Below are 6314 nucleotides of genomic sequence, written 5' to 3'. Positions count from 1 at the left end.
GGTTCACGTTGGGCCGCAGCAGAAGTTCAGCGGAGCGAGGGGCTGAACCTCGTGTTGCAGATCCTTGGGAGGGGATTTTCTCCCTTTTTGGAGTGGGGGTGGGGTGTAGGGGTGAAAATTGGAAGCGTGCGGCCGTCAGGTGGGAATGAATGGGGGGGGGGGCGAGGACATTGAGCGCGTTTGGCTGCATTAGTTGAAATGGACGTTTCGGGACTATTTCCTGTTTACACCTCGCTGGGTCCTCGCATTTCTATGCATGTCGTTTGCATAAAAAAGGAGGGGTGGGGGAGTGGTGTTGGGGTGCAGGCATTTGGTTTTCCTTCCCTCTTTCTCTCCCCCCCCCCCCCTTCACGTCCTGCACTCGTGATGCGCTCCCGTTCGTCGCGCACGGATTGAGTCAGAAGCTCTCGCCTCTCCCTTCCTGCCCCGCTGCCCAAACACTGCTCTCTGCATTCATTTCTGCCCTGGCCGGGGTATTAGGGTAGAATCAGGACGGGAAAATTGCTCCTTTATTTGCCTTAAGGATGACTCCATCATGGGAAAAGGAAGCAGGTCCCAAGACACCAGACCAGTCCCAACAAAGGAAAGTTTCTGGTTTAAAAGGATGGTAGTAACTTAGCGTTTAGTTGGTGCTTTTGCTCGTTGGTGATGGCCACTTGGCATTGAGTTTGTGCCCTTGCCCATTGGTGATGGCCACAGAATTGAGATGGTGCCCTTGCCCATTGATGATGGCCACTTGGCACTGAGGCGGTGCCCTTGCCCATTGGTGATGGCCACTTGGCACTGAGGCGGTGCCCTTGCCCATTGGTGATGGCCACGGCACTGAGGCGGTGCCCTTGCCCATTGGTGATGGCCACTTGGCACTGAGGCGGTGCCCTTGCCCATTGGTGATGGCCACTTGGCACTGAGGCGGTGCCCTTGCCCATTGGTGATGGCCACTTGGCACTGAGGCGGTGCCCTTGCCCATTGGTGATGGGCACTGAGGCGGTGCCCTTGCCCATTGGTGATGGCCACTGAGGCGGTGCCCTTGCCCATTGGTGATGGCCACTGGGCACTGAGGCGGTGCCCTTGCCCATTGGTGATGGCCACTGGGCACTGAGGCGGTGCCCTTGCCCATTGGTGATGGCCACTTGGCACTGAGGCGGTGCCCTTGCCCATTGGTGATGGCCACTTGGCACTGAGGCGGTGCCCTTGCCCATTGGTGATGGCCACTTGGCACTGAGGCGGTGCCCTTGCCCATTGGTGATGGCCACTTGGCACTGAGGCGGTGCCCTTGCCCATTGGTGATGGCCACTTGGCACTGAGGCGGTGCCCTTGCCCATTGGTGATGGCCACTTGGCACTGAGGCGGTGCCCTTGCCCATTGGTGATGGCCACTTGGCACTGAGGCGGTGCCCTTGCCCATTGGTGATGGCCACTTGGCACTGAGGCGGTGCCCTTGCCCATTGGTGATGGCCACTTGGCACTGAGGCGGTGCCCTTGCCCATTGGTGATGGCCACTTGGCACTGAGGCGGTGCCCTTGCCCATTGGTGATGGCCACTTGGCACTGAGGCGGTGCCCTTGCCCATTGGTGATGGCCACTTGGCACTGAGGCGGTGCCCTTGCCCATTGGTGATGGCCACTTGGCACTGAGGCGGTGCCCTTGCCCATTGGTGATGGCCACTTGGCACTGAGGCGGTGCCCTTGCCCATTGGTGATGGCCACTTGGCACTGAGGCGGTGCCCTTGCCCATTGGTGATGGCCACTTGGCACTGAGGCGGTGCCCTTGCCCATTGGTGATGGCCACTTGGCACTGAGGCGGTGCCCTTGCCCATTGGTGATGGCCACTTGGCACTGAGGCGGTGCCCTTGCCCATTGGTGATGGCCACTTGGCACTGAGGCGGTGCCCTTGCCCATTGGTGATGGCCACTTGGCACTGAGGCGGTGCCCTTGCCCATTGGTGATGGCCACTTGGCACTGAGGCGGTGCCCTTGCCCATTGGTGATGGCCACTTGGCAGAGTTCATGCCCTTGCCCATTGGTGATGGTCATTTGGCATTGAGTCCGTGCTTTCACTGAACGTCCCAAGCATTTTGTAGCCATTTAGCTACTTTTATTTTGAAGGGCTGCTGCACTTGTAATGGGAAGTAGAGCAGCAAATGTGACTATGGACAAACTGTGTGATTGTGACTTTAGTCTGATTCAGTGACGTTGAAACAAAGTGCTGGGGGGTGGGGGGGGATCAAAACTCAGCAGGTCAGGCAGCATCTGTGGGAAAAGAATCAATGATTCCAATCCCTGGAGCATTTGTTTCAATGAAGTGGGTGTGGGAGAAATATCAGCATAATTTTTAACCTTTGAAATAACACTGTGTAACTTCCTGAGAGGGTGATGCACTGCATGTTAAAGTTTTCTTTGAAAGACTGATGCATTCCCTCGGTAGTACACTCACCCACGTGCTCTGGGCAATTTAGAGTGGCCCACAAATCTACCAACCTGTGGATATCTGGAATGTTGGAGGACACTGGAGAACCAGCAAAAACTCACACAGATTGGATTCCTTTTCCTTGGAGAAAAGGAACGATCTGATTGACTATTCAAAATTCTGAGTGGAATAAATAGAATGGGATCCAGAGAATCTCTTCCCATTGTGTTAAAGGTAAAAGTTCCATTGTTGTTACATTTCAAATGTAACATACATGAAATTCTTTAACATGTCTCGCCACTTTGTACAGAGCCTCTCATAAGCCCCCACCCCCCCCAAACTACTGACCGGTCCTGAGCCCGCTTGGCTTCCAAGATCAGACAATCTCTGGCATATTCAGGCAATTAGGTGGTGTATTGCAAGACATTAGGTTAATGTTTGAGATGGGACGTTAAGAGAGAATCTGAGGATTTTTTTTCATCCAAAGGGTGGTTGGAATCTGGAACAGACTGCGTGAAGAGGTGGTGGATGGGCTTTCACAAAATTTTAGAACTATCTGGACAAGTACACAAGTTGTGAAGTGCTGGAAAATCAGATTACAATAAAATCCGGACTGGGATTTGGTCTGCCAGATTTTCAGATTTTTTCCGGATTCTCAGGTAGTGCCTACACTCAGAAGCCGAACGTTTTCGAGGTCCAGATTCTCGGGTGATCTGATTTCTGGCATCTATAGTTTTGGACTTTACCGTAGTACAGATGGGCATGTACATAGTGGTCAAAGGCCCTGTTTCTCTGCTGCTTGATTTGGATTTGATGTGTTGCTTCCCTTTAATAGTGAGACCTGGTTCATTAAGGTCCGGAAGACTGAGGTTTGGGTTTTCATCAAACATTCTTTGTTTTTTCATGGAAGTACAGTGGAAATCTTGAAATCCAGATCATCTGAGAATCCGGACTTCATGCGACAACTCTCTGCTTTTGTGTTTGTGCGTATAACAGAGGTACTGTCCAGAAGATCCAGACTGACCCAATCCCCAAGCACTCTGGATTTTTGGACTTTTTATGCCTTAATATGATGTGTACAAATGGATTCAGATTGGATGTGGCGGATTATAGGCATTGGGTCCAATTAATCTGGTTCTAGCTGATTCCAATCTCTCCCAACCAATTGCTTAATAATAGTGAAGATTTACCATTCCAAAGAACTATTTCTGTTTTAATTGAATGGAGTTTGACCTCACAGATACCACCTTTATTTGTGTACTGGTATCTGCATGCCAGGGTATAAGTAATGGAAAGATGTGTGGCTACTGGAATCGCACTTGACATGATGAAGTAACACAAGGGGTTTTCGAGTGAATCAAATGGATTCACTCTTAAGAATTTGCGCAATCTTTAAAAGCCCGAATCACATGCTGACTGACGTCATCATGTGCTGATGTCGCATGGCTGGTTCAATGCCTTCTGGGAATTGTGCCACCATTGCGTCACTACGGATTATCTAAATCTTGTTTAAAATTCAGGTTGTCTTGTGAGAAGGTTGTATTGTATTTTTTCCCCCCCCCTGATTTTTCATGTTGACGTCGGAATATTTGTTGAGAAACCAGAGGCAATTTTCAGATCGAAGCACAAGAGGTGCTGGAATCTTGTGTTCAAGGAGTAGCTGGAAGAACTCAGCGAGTCAGATAACATCCATGGAGAGCTGCTTATTCAGGTCAGGACCCTTTAGAGTCTTGACCTGAAACATTTATGTTTTTAACATGGCCACTATGTTTCAGAGAATTGATCCAAAAATTCTGGACAGGGTCCTGAGCGGAGAAGGTCCTGGGATGGGGTGGGTGGGGGGAAACAATATTGTTCCGCTATTTTACCTCCTAGACCCCAAGAGAATATCACGGAAACACCTGCAGTCTAAATGCAACAGGCGAATGAATGGAACGCTATTGACGACGCACGACGCTGTACGTCACACGTAGGTTGTAGGTCACGGTTGACGTCAACGCAGTGGCGTCCCACGTCAACCGAAAATACCACACCTCAGGTATGTAATGTGAATGCACGGTGAGATCCGAATTTTTGCACGGTGAGATCCGAATTTTTGGCGTTCTGGTCATTCCAGGTTTGTGAACGGCCATTCTGGAAGGTGGGTGTGTAATTTCTGACAGGGAAAAAAGCAGTCGGTTATATGTTAAAAAGCGTAATTGATTGGTCACGTCTACCCACTGAGTTTCTCTTTGTTCACAAATTTCAGGCAGAGACAAAGGCTTGAGGGGCAGGAGGGACCTTCTCTGCCTGTCACAACAATCAGTGTAATTATCAGATCTACTTTGCTGAGTCCCACAGCTGAGGAATCGGACAAATTTTAAAGATTCAATATTCATGTATTGTCATGTGCATAAATACACAACATTTGCTTGCTTTAAAAGCACACAGAGGTGAGACCAGCCTGACATCCCATCAATCTGGAGGTGCCAGGACAGGAAAAAAATCTCCAGAGCGTTGTGAACTCGGCCTGCAACATCACGGGCACCAGATTTCACTCCGTCGAGGATGTGGACAAGAGACAGTGTCTTAAGAAAGCAGCCTCTATCCTCAAGGACCCCCACCCAGGGGTGTATCTACGCAAAATAGCAAATATGGCAGGGATGCTTCAAAAATAATGGCGACAAGGAAGTCTCGTGAGAGCTGGCCTTGGTGGCCACCATGTTGTATCTGGTATATAATTGACAGCGAAAGCTAGGACGAGGAAGGAGGACGAGTGGACCGAGCGTAGAAGAGGTGTGTGTTCCTTGTATGTCTGGCGCAGACAGGGGTGGCTCCCTTCAAGTTTCCTCCCCTCTTCAAGTCGCACCTCGGGCATGTCCCATACCCTAGATATGCTCCTGCCCCCACCACCCAGGCCATGCCCTCTTCACTCTGCTACCATTGGGAAAATGGTGCAGAAGCCTGAAGACCAGCACTCAGCAGCACAAGGGCAGCTTCTTCAAGTCAAGTTTATTGCACACCAACAATCTAACGAAACCGCATTTTCTGGTCCTTGGTAAAATACACGCAGACACACAACCAGACATAACACAAATACAGATAAACAATGTACATGCAGGACAAATATTCATATATCTTGTTTAGTGAGTAGTAGAGCAGTGGTTCTCAACCTTTTTCTTTCCACTCACATACCTCTAAGTATTCCCTGTGCCCATCGGTGCTCTGTGATGAGTAAGGGATTGCTTAAGGTGGTCTATGGGTGGAAAGAAAAACTTTGAAAACCATTGTTATAATCATTCCTAATTTCATAACTCCAAAGGAAATGGACCATTTTTCTCAAGGAAAATATTTCAATAACAATCGGGTCTAGAACAGTGATTCTCAACTTTCCCTTCCCACCCACATCCCATCTTAAGCAATCCCTTACTCATCACAGAGCACTAATGGCACAGGGATTACTTAAAGTGGGATGTGAGTGGGAAGAAAAAAGGTTGAGAACCACTGGATTCGTGACTCAGAGGGTCAGTGTGAGCAATTCCTTTGGTCGTTCAACATTCTCACTGCCCGTGGGAAGAAGCTGTTCCTCAGCCTGGTGGTGCTGGTTCTGATACTCCTGGATCTCTTTTCCGACGGGAGCAGCTGAAAGATGCTATGTGCGGGGGTGGAAGGGGTCCGCAATGATTTTGCCCGCCCTCTTCAAACAACGATCCCGGTGGATTATTTCTGAATGAACAGGAGATGCTGCCTCATGTTTTTCTTGCACTATTTTTATTTATTTCGTATGGTGGTTTATATAAATGTTTGCACTGTGATACTGCCACAAAACAATGAATTTCATGGTACGTTCATGACCTGAACAATTCAGAATTAGACCCATTACTCTTTGCAGCCCTTGAATCATCAAAATAACCATTGCTAAATGGTATTTA

Source organism: Narcine bancroftii, chromosome 6 (genome assembly GCF_036971445.1).
Source record: "Narcine bancroftii isolate sNarBan1 chromosome 6, sNarBan1.hap1, whole genome shotgun sequence".
Lineage (NCBI taxonomy): Eukaryota > Metazoa > Chordata > Chondrichthyes > Torpediniformes > Narcinidae > Narcine > Narcine bancroftii.
Note: the sequence above shows the minus strand (reverse complement) of the source record.